Genomic DNA, 13,768 nt, shown 5'->3' with positions numbered 1-13,768 from the left:
CATAAAAGCCTTTGGGCTGCTGACTCAGCCACATGATCAACATATCTGCGAAATGTTTGCAGCCACCATGCGCACAATTTTCAGAAATTCAAAAGATCATTCATTATGCTGTAGGCTCAACCTTGAAAATGCCCTATTTCAGTTGCTATGCTATCGTTACTTGCCTCTCAGCTCGAATCTTCTCCTCACCCGTACCATCTCCACATACAGTTCTTGAGCACAGACACAATTTTTATACTGAGCTGCTCATACATGTGACTGCTAACTGAATATCATCAAGCTGGATTGTGATGCCACCTAATGATGCCTTTAGAAACTAGTCACTACTATTTTCAGCTATCGAACATAATTTTGTGACATATTTACCGACTTTACCCCATAAAATGGATAAACTAAATTAACTTCTACCATTTTTAATCTTTGAGCCATGGTGGTCTAGTCAGTAGGGTGTCTGACTGCCACACAGGAGACCCAGGTTAGATTCCCAGGGTGAGTGATCTAAAGTCGGATTCTTTCCAGGCTTGTCCCTCTGGGGCTCATTCAGCCTTGAATAAATAAGTACCTGACGGCAAACCTGGGGGAGGGGGGTTAAAGGCTGCCACAGAATGGTGCTGATCACATCACCTCCATCACATCACATCGAGAGTGTGTGTGGGCGCTAAATGTGCCTTCCCTTTCTGGCATGGTGCTATATGCATGGGGAACTTTACCCTTTACCTTATTTTAAATTTGATTGAAGGAATTCCAAGACAGCAAAAAAATATACAAAATGGTTTCTTGGACATATTAAATCCTTGAAGTTGCAGTTAATCTAGAATTTGAAATTTACATTTTGCGTTACCCCCACACCCCCTATACGCCTTCATTGCTTGGTGCTAAGCACAGGGGAGCACTTTACCTTTTTTTACATTTTTGTATTACTTGATGTGATAAATATTAACTTCATGCACTTTTGTTGAAGGAAGAAACTTACAAAGCAATCACAATGATGAAAGTGGAAGGAAGAAAGCAGTGTTGATGCATGCTCTATCTGCAAATATTTTTTTCTTACCTATGTGATATGAAGTTGGACATTTGATACAGGTCACAAGGTTCAAATGTGTGAAATTAATCTTTACATCTCTTGATATGCATGTATGGCACACATGTCTGGGGCATGTAACTGTCTTCCCACTAGACTGTACATGTGGAAAATTCTTCAAGCAATCCAGATGGTAGAACTTATCACAAACTGCATTTTTAAATCTGAAGTTGCAGCTGCATTCATCTCCTGTGTGTGTTTGACATACAAAACAGACACGAAAAATTTCTACTTTCTTCTCTGTCTTTTTTGCCATAGCAGCATTACGTCTGGCAATAGCCTCTCTCTCTCTTTTCCTAGCTCTCCTCTCAATTTTCTGAAATTCACGTATTATACTGGGATTTTGAATTTCAAAAGGAAGATCAGGAAAATTGTTCCAGGTAGGGTAATGTCGCTTTAATGGTTCATTCAACATAGACCAATTACTCTCCATAAATCTAAATAGTTCCTCCTCTGATGCTTCGGGATAGTCAAGAGCAAATCTGTCTTTTGTTCTAAAGTAAAAAGCTCTAAAGTCGCCTAAAATTACGTGCACACTTCTCTTCTTTACTGGAGCTACATCTTCCTTTTTAATTGGAGTTCCACTTTGATTCACTACAATCTTTTTTATTGGTGCTGAGTCTTTGTTTATGTTATCTCCCATTCTCTTCAAAGAACACTTTGCTAACTTTTGAGGCTCTTCATTTGACAATTTCTCTATTTTCACTTTTACACCATCTTCCTTCCTGACTTTTTTTACACTGTCTTTCTTCATGTCTGTCTTTACATAATTTTCATTTACATCTTTATATACATCATTTCCCTTCATGTCTTTCATCACATCAACTCCCTTCCTGCATTTCTTTGTATCATCTGTCTTCATGTCCTTCTTTAAGTTTCCTTCCTTCATGCCCCTCTTTACAGATGGAGAATCAGATGGCTTAATCATAGCTTCACCTTTGGTTTGTTCATTTGTCTCAACAACAATTGCATATTTCTCATTAAACCATTTCACACGTTCATTCCTGCAAGAATATACATAAAATTTAAAGTTCTTACATTTATTTATGTACATGTACATACAAAGAGCACATCCATGCATAAATCTACAAATAACGTGAATACTAATTATATATGGGGCATTCCATTATCATGGGTGGGACATTTTTATATTAAGGTAACTATTCTACTGATAGTTAAGCAACATTTTTCCTATAGTTTCTGTGTAATGAAATATAAAACTTAACACTGTTGATTAAACATAAATACCCTCAAAATACTTTCCCAGATTTATACCCCTAAGTGGACAGTTTTGTGTCACATGTGGGACAGACAAAACACAGCCTCTTTACTACAACAAATTTATTTTAATTTCTGTGAATTGTCAAATGATGAAAAGTAAATTATTTAAGATAAAGAAATAAGGTAATTGATCTTAGAATATTCCAATGGAGTTGAGGGGGAAATGTAACAGTAAAAGGAGAAATTGATTGCTTTTTGGTGTCACAATAGAAAACAATAGAAAATCAAAAAGTTAAAATAAATAGTAAATGTGTACCGGGTGGTCCAAAAGTCCCAGAACGGTCACATATGTTGCACATCGATTCGGAAAAAAAAATACATGTTTAATAAGTGAAAGAAAGCTATTCAATGATATCACAATTGATTCCCCACCTCTGCCCCCTGGGGGTGGGGTGGGGGGAAACTGTCAAATTTTAAATAGCAACCCCATTTTGTATTGTAGAATCGGAAAGAGGACTTCATTCAGAGTCCAACGAGCTATCAACCATCCTCCTAGCTCAATTAGTAACAGAGATATGGTGATTTTAAATACCCCCTTCCATATACTCTATTTTAAGGTCTTGATGTGCAGATTCTGAATCTGCAATCTCTTTCACTCTAGCTCAATTAGGGGCAGAGCGTCCCTTTGATAAATTTTTGGGTTTATATATGTATATGTATATATATAAAAGCAAGGAGAGCCAAAAGGGCTAAATAAAAATCAAAGAAGGAGAAAGGAAACACTCACAGGACAGTGGAAAAACTCAAAATTTTCGCTAGCTTAGTAGCATCATCGGTGTGAGACAAAAGAGACGGAACCGGAAGTTGGGGCCCTGCAGAGTTGCCAGGTCCCCGTTGAAGAAGAAGCAGTGTGTAGAACGAAAAAACACTGTTTCATCACCAGGCTGGTCGAAAACTGTGAGTGTGAAGGATGAGTTGGGAGGGAGGGCGGGAGGGATGGAATGGCTTGGGAGGGACAGTGGGTGAGGGGTGGGCATGACTGGGTGGCCTTGTTCAGACCAGGTGGAGTGGTTGCACTCATGGCCCATATATAGGCCCTCTCCCATCTTTTGCGAACAGAGGTGTTGGCTGGTTGGGGTAGGAGATGGATGATCGTTACCTGGAAGTCGTTGAAACTGATGTTGTGGTGGTTGGTGTGGACGGCGACAGTGAAGTCCAGGTTGTGGGTGGAGGAGCAGTGGTTATTGATGCGGAGGTTGAGGGCCGTTGATGTTTCCCCAAGGTAAAAATCACCACAGATGTTGTAGGTGAGGATGTAGATAAGGTTTGAGACATGGCAGGTAACTTTCTGATGGAGGATAAATTTGCCAATGGCCGTGTGCACCTAGAGGGTGTGAGACGTAATGAGGATGGGGCAGGTTTTGCACCTAGGGCGGTTGCATTTGTGGGAAGGGGGGTGTTGGGTGTGTGGTGAAGGAGTGTTGTGCACTAGGATATTTTGGAGGTTGGGGGGGGGGGGGGCATTTGAAAACCACTCTGGGCTTGTCGGGAAATATGTTTTTGGTTTCAGGATCACTGTGGAGAATGGGGAGAAGAGAGTGTAGTGTGTGCCTCATTTTGTTGAGGTGGGGATGATATTGGGTGATGAGTGCAGGTGGGTTGGTGGCAGCAGGTTTCTTGGTGGTAGTGGTGTGTGAGGCAGCTCGCAATATTTGTTTCATAACCAGGATATCCACGGTTGACCAGGGCTTGGTGTTTGCGGAGGTTATAATTCTGGCGAGAGGTGGGTGAAGTGTTCAGGCACTGTCCCCTGAGGGCCAGAGAGAATGGAATGGCTTTTTTGGTGTGGAACGGGTGGGAGCTGGAGAAGTGTAGATATTGCATGTGGTTGGTGGGTTTTATGTGGATAGAATAAAGAATACAAATTTTCCTCCTCACTTCCCTCACAATAAAAGCCATTTCTTGAATGGTCAGTTCTTTCCGAATGTTCTCTTTTTATATCTGTAGGTTTATAAAAATATATGTATGTAGTATAAACATATTCACATAACTAGAGTAGTTTTGTATACATTTTTAGAGTTTTCCAAATTTCATGCAAATTGGGAAAAAATTATAAGAGAATTTGAAAAAAAAAATCCAGTATCGTGGATCCGTGGTTTTCATTTTTTATGCTATCAAAAAATGAAGTAGACCCTGTTTTGCAATGGACGTAGAGAATAGATGTGCAGAATTTTGTCTAATTTACTCAAAAATTGTATGACTAATCGAAAATTACCAACAAAATGGAAGTTCAGCCACTTTATTTATTCCATTTTTCAAAATTTTGAAAATCTAGCATCATATTTGCAAACAGCAACATATAGAACTTTCGAATAGGAACATCTGCAACATTACCACAAGGATTAACACTGCTGTTAAAGAAAATAAATAAACAAACGAAAAATAGGTCACTTTCGTGTCTATTTTTGAATGAAGTCAAATAAGTATGATACTACTGTGCAAATATCTGAGAGCCATTATTGTCACCAATGCAGGGCCAAAAAGTTCAAAACAGATAATTTTAGCAAAAGAATAGGCAAATTGTCAACACTTCTCGTTGAGTCTGCTTAAACAACAGACCCTGCCACGCGCAACAAAATATAGTCCACTTTCTAACTTGCAAAAATAGAACATTCCTTCAACGCAATTGTAATTATCATACTCTAGAATTATCATAACCAATATTTAGTATGTAAATGAACTCCAGGTTGTCATAAATACACAAGACATGACAATTTTTACTCTGGGTACAACACGCATGCATAAAGGATGGGCAGGAGAGAGGGAATTTCAGTTTGTGCGAGATGGATGTGTGCGTTGGCTACGTTAAAAACTGCAGCGGGAAACCATTGAAAAGCAGCAAGAAACAAATTGCATTGAATGTGTTCGCAAAGTTTTTAGAGAAATATCCAACTATGGTTATCCAGGACGTGATGAAATTGAAATCTGAGTTTACTGGTGTGTCTGTTAAGAGTGTAAAATCTGCATGCAGTGAGGTTCTAAATAAGGGCATTTTAACAACACCAAGGAAAAAGCGTGAACGTCAAAAGCCTGTGTTACAAGTTCAGTGTAATGAGTTTGCGGGAAGTGCCATCCGTCGACACTTTTTTGAGAGGAACGAAGTTCCAAAAATAAATTAAGTATTTGTGAGTGTTGATCCGGATCTGCTGAACCTTAAGATAACAAGTTTCCACACATTTCTGAAAGAAATCGGCTTCGGGTTTGTGCAATGCAACAGAAAAAAATATTATTGTTGACTGAGAAGACATATTGTTGTGGCGCCGGAACTACCTGAGGAAAATACGCAAATACAGGCGGGAGGGGCGAAAGTTGTATTTCCTTGATGAAACGTGGGTGAATGAAGGTCATACTGTTTCTAAGGTGTGGGTAGATTCTGCCGTAAAATCTAAAAAACAGGCTTTCCTCTCAGGATTAACAACAGGGCTAAGAAACCCGACCGGCAAAGGCAGACGCATTATTGTATTGCATATTGGAAGTGAAGATGGATTTTATAGGGTGGGGAATTCATTATGGAATCTAAAAAAAACTGTAGATTACCATGAAGAAATGACAAGTGGCATTTTTAAAAACTGGTTAAAGAAAATTTTACCTCTCCTTTCACAGAACAGTGTGATCATATTAGATAATGCATCCTATCACTGTGTTAAGTTGGAATGTATTCCTAACAAGCAGTGGCTTAAACATGATATTATTGAATGGATGGATGCAAAAGGTATCGAACACCAGCCAAACATGGTGAAAGATGAACTCATAAATGAGATAAAAGAGACTAACATTCACCATGTTTATGATAAGTTTGTTGTGGATTCAATGACTGAGCAGGAAGGCCACATGGTGTTAAGACTCCCCCTTATCATTGTGTCCTGAATCCTATAGAGCACGTTTGGAGCCAGGTAAAGGGTCATGTTGACCCTTTGCTTCGTGATGGTATTAGGCTAGCAACTGCTGAAATGTGGAAATCGTTTATACGCCATGTGGAGAAAGAAGAGGAATGCTTCTGGGAATCAGATTACATGTGCCACACGGTTGTTGACCGACTTGTTATCAATCCAGCTGATAGCAGTAGCCGCGCACCAGAAGTGAAGGGGAGGAATCTATGGAAGGAATCGACTTTCTATCTGACTCTGCTTAGGCAAGTAAAACACTTTTATATCTTCAAATTAAATTCTTAAGTACAGAAGTTCAGCTTATCTTCTGAATAGTTATAGTTTTCCTTTTCATTTAATTTCTCGTAGCTTGTAACATTGCTTTCGCGCCAACTTTCTCTCACACGTGGTGGAAACAACAGAAGCTTTACGATCATCCAATCGCTTAAGTCTGGCGGAGTAATACCTTTGCCCTTGTGTTTACAGTGCAGTCCCTTCTAAGCACGGAAATGGTATGGCCATATTCTTAGCCTCACATGCAACTAAATCTTGACATTGACGATCACTTCAAATTCAATCAGAAATATGCAAAATGCCATGGCAATCGAGGCTGTGTGTTTGTGTAGGACATTTGTGATCGAAGATGGGAATGTCAAGTAGCATTTCTTTCCCCCTCCCCTCCAATCTTTTCATGCCAGTCATAAGCCTGCTAGTGCAGGGGTTGGGGGAGGTACCGTGAAACCTCAGGAAAAGTTTGGACCCCTTAAATTGACAGGTGAATGGGCCAGATCAATGATTACAAGTCAAATTTGTTGCTACTGTGAAAGACGAGTACAAAGAATTATAAATCTGGGAAATGACTTCCTCCTTCAATTTTCATCTATGTGAAGCACAACTGTTTCACCTTGAAACCTTCTCCATTGCAGGACAAACTACATTCATTCCAATTGGGGCAAGACAATGCATCCGCATGTCATCTGTGATTATTAGGGAACAGAGCAGTTTTCAGTTTGAGAATTTCTTGTCAAATCCTGCCCAATTTCCTTTGTCTCTGTGTACTATTCTCTCTTTAGGGACCGCTGGCCCCCGTGGTAGAGTGGTTAGCACATCACGCTATGACACCAGGGGTCCTGGGTTCGAATCCTGTTTGTGAGTGTCCATTCATCCATTTCATCACATCTTTGCAAATTATCCAAAAGTAGTACAAAAAGCAAAGTAAAATAAAGCAAATCAATGAATCAATCTTTAGGGACCCTGCAGACAAAGGTACTGGCCATGCTAAATGCTGTATGTGGGTCAGACAAAGTTCTTGGAATTTCAAGTGCCTCGGCTAATCTCGACTCCGCTTTGCAAATTTAGAGTTGCTCAGGGGACACAATCATTGTCCAGAGTAGAACAGCTTCCATTCGACTAGGCTTGTTTCAGGAGCAGGAAATGTGACAGAACATTTGCATTCATTTTCAATAGAAAACCTTTACCAAAATTAACAAATATATAGAAACAAAGTTACTTTGGAAGATCACCATACTGAAACCTGTCACCCTGATTAAGAATCAGTTCACTGGTAAGTTTACTTATCTCGTTTATATTTAGGAATTTATCTGTGTTAAATGAGCATATTGGTGTCTTGAGGTTAGTGGCGGATTATCTCATTCTCTCTAGGGAAGAAGAAGTGGATGACCATCTACTTGGTTCCTTTGATTTTATTTTAGATGTGAGAGGGAGGTGTGTATTCTTATGATCATGGAGATTTGTTGTTAGTTGGGGAATAGTGATCAACTGATTGTTGAAAGATATGTAAAGTGGTGAAGAACACCACTGTACAGCTTCTAGTGCAACATATTTTTTTCATATCAAATGTGTTTCAGTTTCAACCAAAATATTGTTATTTTTGCATGAGTAAAAAATGAGAAAATTGTGTGAATATGTGCTCTATAACAAGGAGAGAGAATTAGATTTTTACAGTAATCTACTCTATAGATCAAATTTTGTTAAGTCCTTGTCTATAAAATTTTCTTTAAAGCTGATTTTTGGTATTTTATTTTTTTCTTGCTCCGAAGACAGTTTTAGTCTTATGTAGTTATGGTATGGTAGGTATGGCAACAGTACCATGTGATTATCTGCACATGTAATTTTGCTTTCTTGGAGAAGAGGCACATGTGGGTCAGAACAAATATATTAGGATCTGATTTCCTTAGAGCGTTGTGTCCATTCAGTACTTGAAATATAAATTTCTTCAAAGCATCAAGTACATTTTTCTAAGTAATGTTGAGGTAGGTTATAATATTAAATTGGCTTGACCGATTTCGTTCAAATGCAATATCAGGGATTTAAATTCTGTAAAAATTAGATCAAGAAATCTAATTTTAAGGCTGTTGGAGCATCCAAATCATTGACGATTTGTCCAATATTTGACCCTCCCTGCCCTCCTCAACCTCCTCCTCACTATATTTCAAAGACTTCTTGTCCAAACTGTAGCCTACACGATGCTCTAAAATTTACCAAAAAATATTGTTTCTTAATATCAATCTGTGAATCATCAGCAGAAATTGAAGTGCTCTCTCACATCATAGAACATTTAGAATTATTATTTACACAGATACCCATACCTATAGTTAGGGCACATGGGGGCAGAAAGCAGATGCCAAGATACACAGGCCACCAAAAGACAGGGACAAAATTGTAAAGAGTGAACGTCGTGAGACACTGTGAAATGAAAATATTGGCACTCTTATTAATAATATGTATTTTCAGTTTCCAAAGAAATAATTGTAAAATTTTTGCTCACTTCACTCAGAGTAAAAACATTTATTGATGAATTGCATCAGATCTGTACTTGTTATTACTATTTCAAAACAAATATTTTCAAGTGTTGTATTACCAATACTCTGTATTCTGTAAAAATTGTACTCAATATATAGAATAGTAATGCATTGTAAATTACTCAATAAACAGAGAAACAAATTATGCCAAATGTGCATTTGGAAATCAAAGGATGATTTTGTATTAATAAGTCAAGTCTCCTTTGCTCCAGCTAAGAAACAACAGATTGTTACTGTAGAGAAACGAGAAGAACATTAGACAAAATCCACAATATTTTATTGTCTTACAGGAAAAGAGTTGTTATTTGCACACAAATATTAAAGAAAAGTGTAAGTTAAGAAAATAACAGCTGTCAGCTGTCAGTTGCATCAAACTTACAAGAGCTTCTACAGGTTTTTGACCTACTCTTCTATTATTTTGCTTTGCTTAAGTCCCTAATAATGCACCTGTACTTCAAGATAAGAAGGAAGCTACCAGTATGAAATCTCATGTGCAAAAAATAAATCTTGTTGCAGTTCCTCATACTTTCAGAACAGCTGCACAGCTCAACTGAGCAGAAAACACACTGGCAAAAAACTGGTGCCAATGTCACAGCTGATCAGGTTGCATGAGCTTTCACTTACAAACTGAGGGATAGCATAATTTCTCTTGTTGTGTACACACTGCCTATCTGCCCAGAAGTACTTCAGAAATTTGAAATGGGGAAAGGGGTAGAGAAATATCTTGTTGAATAGGTGGTCTTAAGAGCCATTATTTTGAAATTTGAACATGGTGAGATAACTGTATTTTTTGATTTGCTCGATTTTCTTATTGTTGAAGTAGGTCATGAGAAATGAATATTGTGCAATTTTGAGACCTTCAAAAAATTTTCCCTCCTCTGTAGAATGTCAAAGTTCAAAATCAGACTGTCCAATTTTCATGTAAAGTGAAATATGTGTAAGTTCAGGGTGCTGTATCTTTGGAAAGCAACAACTCCCCAAACTTCTGTTTTCATATACTGCTAATATAACATCCTTGCTTATAAACATTCACTTCTTTTGGTGGGGCAATATTGCTTTCCATTGTTAGGCACCAACATGCAATTTCCAAGTGTTGTGTTTCTATTCCTAGGCCTAGCAGTGGACCTGCATGGCAGAGAGGTTAGCACAACATGCTACAATGCCGGGAATCCTGGGCTTGAATACCGGTCTGGGGATGAGTGTTCTTTGTAATTGTCACTTTATTGATTTCATAATATCATCACTCATCCTCATTTTCGCGATTAGCCAAAAGTGGCAGAAAAGTGACGTAAAATAACTTAATGCCAAGAAATCAATTTCAAATAGGCCTAGGAAAATCAGACTTAGGAAATTTTCATCATCTTTAATATTCTTACTGCAAGTAATCAACATGCTTTTGTTATCATGATTGTCATTATTTTACAGAAATTTTAAAACATCAGACACAAATTTATATTTTCGGCTGCTTCACCTTGCAAGCATATTGGCATTCTCAACATTCACTTGGTTCTCTTTTAATTCTGGTGCAGACAAGCCAACAAAAAGTGATCAGTTCTCCCATCTAACAGAACAGTATGACGAAACATACAAGTATTCAACAACAGGTAAGGTTAAATGAAAATGTTGCAAATGAAATATTTTCTCTCCATGTGGACAAATGTTTATGAGTTAGTAATCATGTAACCATCCTGAACATGAAAAATCAGGCAAGAAGAAGATCAGTTGACTGTGGCCATTAACAATGAGGCACGTTCTATGAACTAATTACAACTTTCCTGGCATAGTTATTCCATCCAATCAGTTATTGTGGACTAATCATAGAAATCATGATGAAGTCTGCTTTTCCTAGGCCTCTTTCAAATTGATTGCTTGCTTGATATTAGGATATTGGAAAAAAATTCGATTGTGAAATTTTGAAAAATCCTTATCTGATGGGAAAAAATGGGTGTCAATTCCGTGATCAGCATTAAAATTACTACCAGAATCACTTATTGATTTGAAAACATCTGATTTCTTTTCCAAAATGGGGGCCGTGTTATTTGCAGTAACAATATTAAAGATGATGTAAATATCCTAAGTCTGCTTTTCTCATACTTGAAATTGATTGTGTGATATTAGGTGATTTTGTCACATCATGACAATGAAGATGAGTGATGATATCATGAAATTAATAAAGGGGCACTCTGAAAGAATACTCATCCCAGACCGAGATTCGAACCCAGAACCCCTGGCATCATAGTGTTGTGCTAACCACTCTGCCATGGATGACCGCTGCTAGGCCTACCTGAAATGAAACTGGTTTATTTTGGAAATCTCACTCACAGTATAGTTGTACAAGTAGAGACTTTTACACGAAAGTTGTTTTCTTTGGTACAATATTACAGAATCTCTTGCAAAGAACATACCCTTATCACATGAATTCCATATGTACGTACATGTGTGTATAGACAATAGCATGCCCAAGGGAGAGGATGGTTTGTGGGGGTCATAACCACCGCTTTGGCCCAGTAAAAAGAAATGTCTAAGGCAGGAAAATATTGCAAAATGATGGATGGCTATTAAAAATTATTGATTGATTGATTTGTTGTTTTAAGTCCACTTTAAGCACAGAGAGGCACTGGACCTACAGTTTAAAGTGGGATCTGAACCACTGTGGCATGTGCCTCCACAGGGTATCGAACCTGGGACACATTGATTACAAGAAGACAACGCTAACCCTTCGCCATCAGGGAGGCCCTGGTGACTAAAAAAAATGTATTGATACACCCCCCCCCCCCTTTCAAAATGATCTTGGTACACCACTGTATATAGAGTTTGGTAGAGCTTTGTATTTGAGCCCACTTTATGGTCACAAATCTGAAACAATGGAACTTCCAACTTGCATCAAACCTGGGACACATTGATTACAAGGAAGTGACGTTACCACTATGCTATCCATCAAAGAAAGAAATATGAAAACTGTCCCACTTGTCAATACATGGACTGTTCCATTTGGAACAAAGAAAGGGAAGAAAAAGGTTTGTTCCACTTTCTGATAGGGGAGTAAGTGTGATAACTTACATTGACATTTCTTAACATTTAACTTTTTTTCCCCTCGAAAATGGGACAAGGTAACAATGTTTTTTTGTAAATTTCCTTGTGCTAGTACATATACTAAGCTACAAGAGGGCAAACATAGTTTTTTTCTGCCCTGCTGCTGCATTGAGATAAGCCTAGTTCTGAAGTTGCACATTTTGCAATTTTTTAGTATTTAAAGGATTATATATGCCAACAGCGTCAACATCCAAGTGAAGTACTATGTCAGTTAACTTGTCCTAATAGTGTGCTTCCATGTCCAGTAAACCAATTTTTTGGGTACTGTCGCTTATCAGAGATATTAAGGGATTTTAAACAAGCAAAAACTGCATTATAGACATTCTTTGTTGGCACCTAACAATGGAAAGCAACAATGCCCCACCTAAACAAGTGAATGTTTAAAAAGAAGGAAGGTTATACCGACAGTATATGATATACCAACAGTATATGAAAACAAAAGTTCAGGGTGCTGTTGCTTTCCCAAGATACAGCACTCGGAAGTTACTCATATTTCACTTTTCATGAAAAATACACAGTCTGACCTTGAACTTTGAAATTTGCTACAGGGGGGGGGGGGGGGGTAAAATATTGGTTCTTAATTTCAAGCACATTTTACAGGAAATTTTAAGGCTACTGAAAAGGTTATTATATTTTGCAGCAATACTACATTCTGTTACTTAGTTGAACTGCATTCTTTAGCAACTGTAAGAGAGGCTGGGGCAAGTAAGACAGGTTGGGTAAGTGCAACCACCCTAGCTAAATTGTAGACCGCAACAGGAAATGACCCTGCGAGAAGCTAGTTGGTGTCATGGAAGCTGGAGAGGCTGTGTGTAAAGCAGTTGTATGCTCACTTAAAAATTGACAATTATATTGGTATATGTTTATTTTCTGTGTCATTTTTATAAGGATTATGGTGTATACAGAAGCCTCCATATATACATTTTGTCAATAAATTTTAACACTTGTAATATATTTGTTGCATAATAGATTGCTTTATGAACCTCATACTGACATACGGTGAGTGTAGCATTATTAGACTTGCATACAGGGGTCAAGTAAATAAAACCTGCCGGGTGGGGTAAGAGCATCCTTCAAGAATCTTAGATGGTCGCACTTGTTCCAAGGTTGATTAATTCAGTGGTAGGCTATTTTTTGTTGCTTTACTACTGTTACACAAGTACACATACACACATTGTTGAAATCTACATTGTTGCCCAAATTTTGTAACCCTAGCGTATTAGCATAGCCTATACAGGGTGTCGCAAAACTCTTTCAACAACGCATGGGTGCTGGTAGATATCATAAAAACAAGTAACTTTTCCCTCTAAAGTTTACCTCGAAAGCGCTTAGTTTTTGCGCTATAAGCGCTTAAAATCTATCCTGTACGTATGCAACCCAACACAGCAAATGCTTGCTGTGACATAACTACCAGGGGCACATGGCAGGGTTGCCACTAGCGTTCCTCGTTAAGAGAGGAGACTTGAAAACAACAACTTGGGAGTCTTGCCTGAGCAAAATCCAAAACATTAATGACACTTGTGATGTTGTAAGAAGCATTGACAGTGTTTACAAACTGACCAAGACAAACAATGGGCAGAATGAAATTCAAGATTACTCATTCTAAAATATCTCCATAATTGTTT

This window comes from Lepisma saccharinum, unplaced genomic scaffold (genome assembly GCF_977018435.1).
Source record: "Lepisma saccharinum unplaced genomic scaffold, izLepSacc3.1 HAP1_SCAFFOLD_128, whole genome shotgun sequence".
In the NCBI taxonomy this organism is placed as follows: domain Eukaryota; kingdom Metazoa; phylum Arthropoda; class Insecta; order Zygentoma; family Lepismatidae; genus Lepisma; species Lepisma saccharinum.
The sequence above is the reverse complement of the archived record's forward strand: the minus strand, read 5'-3'. Positions refer to the sequence as shown.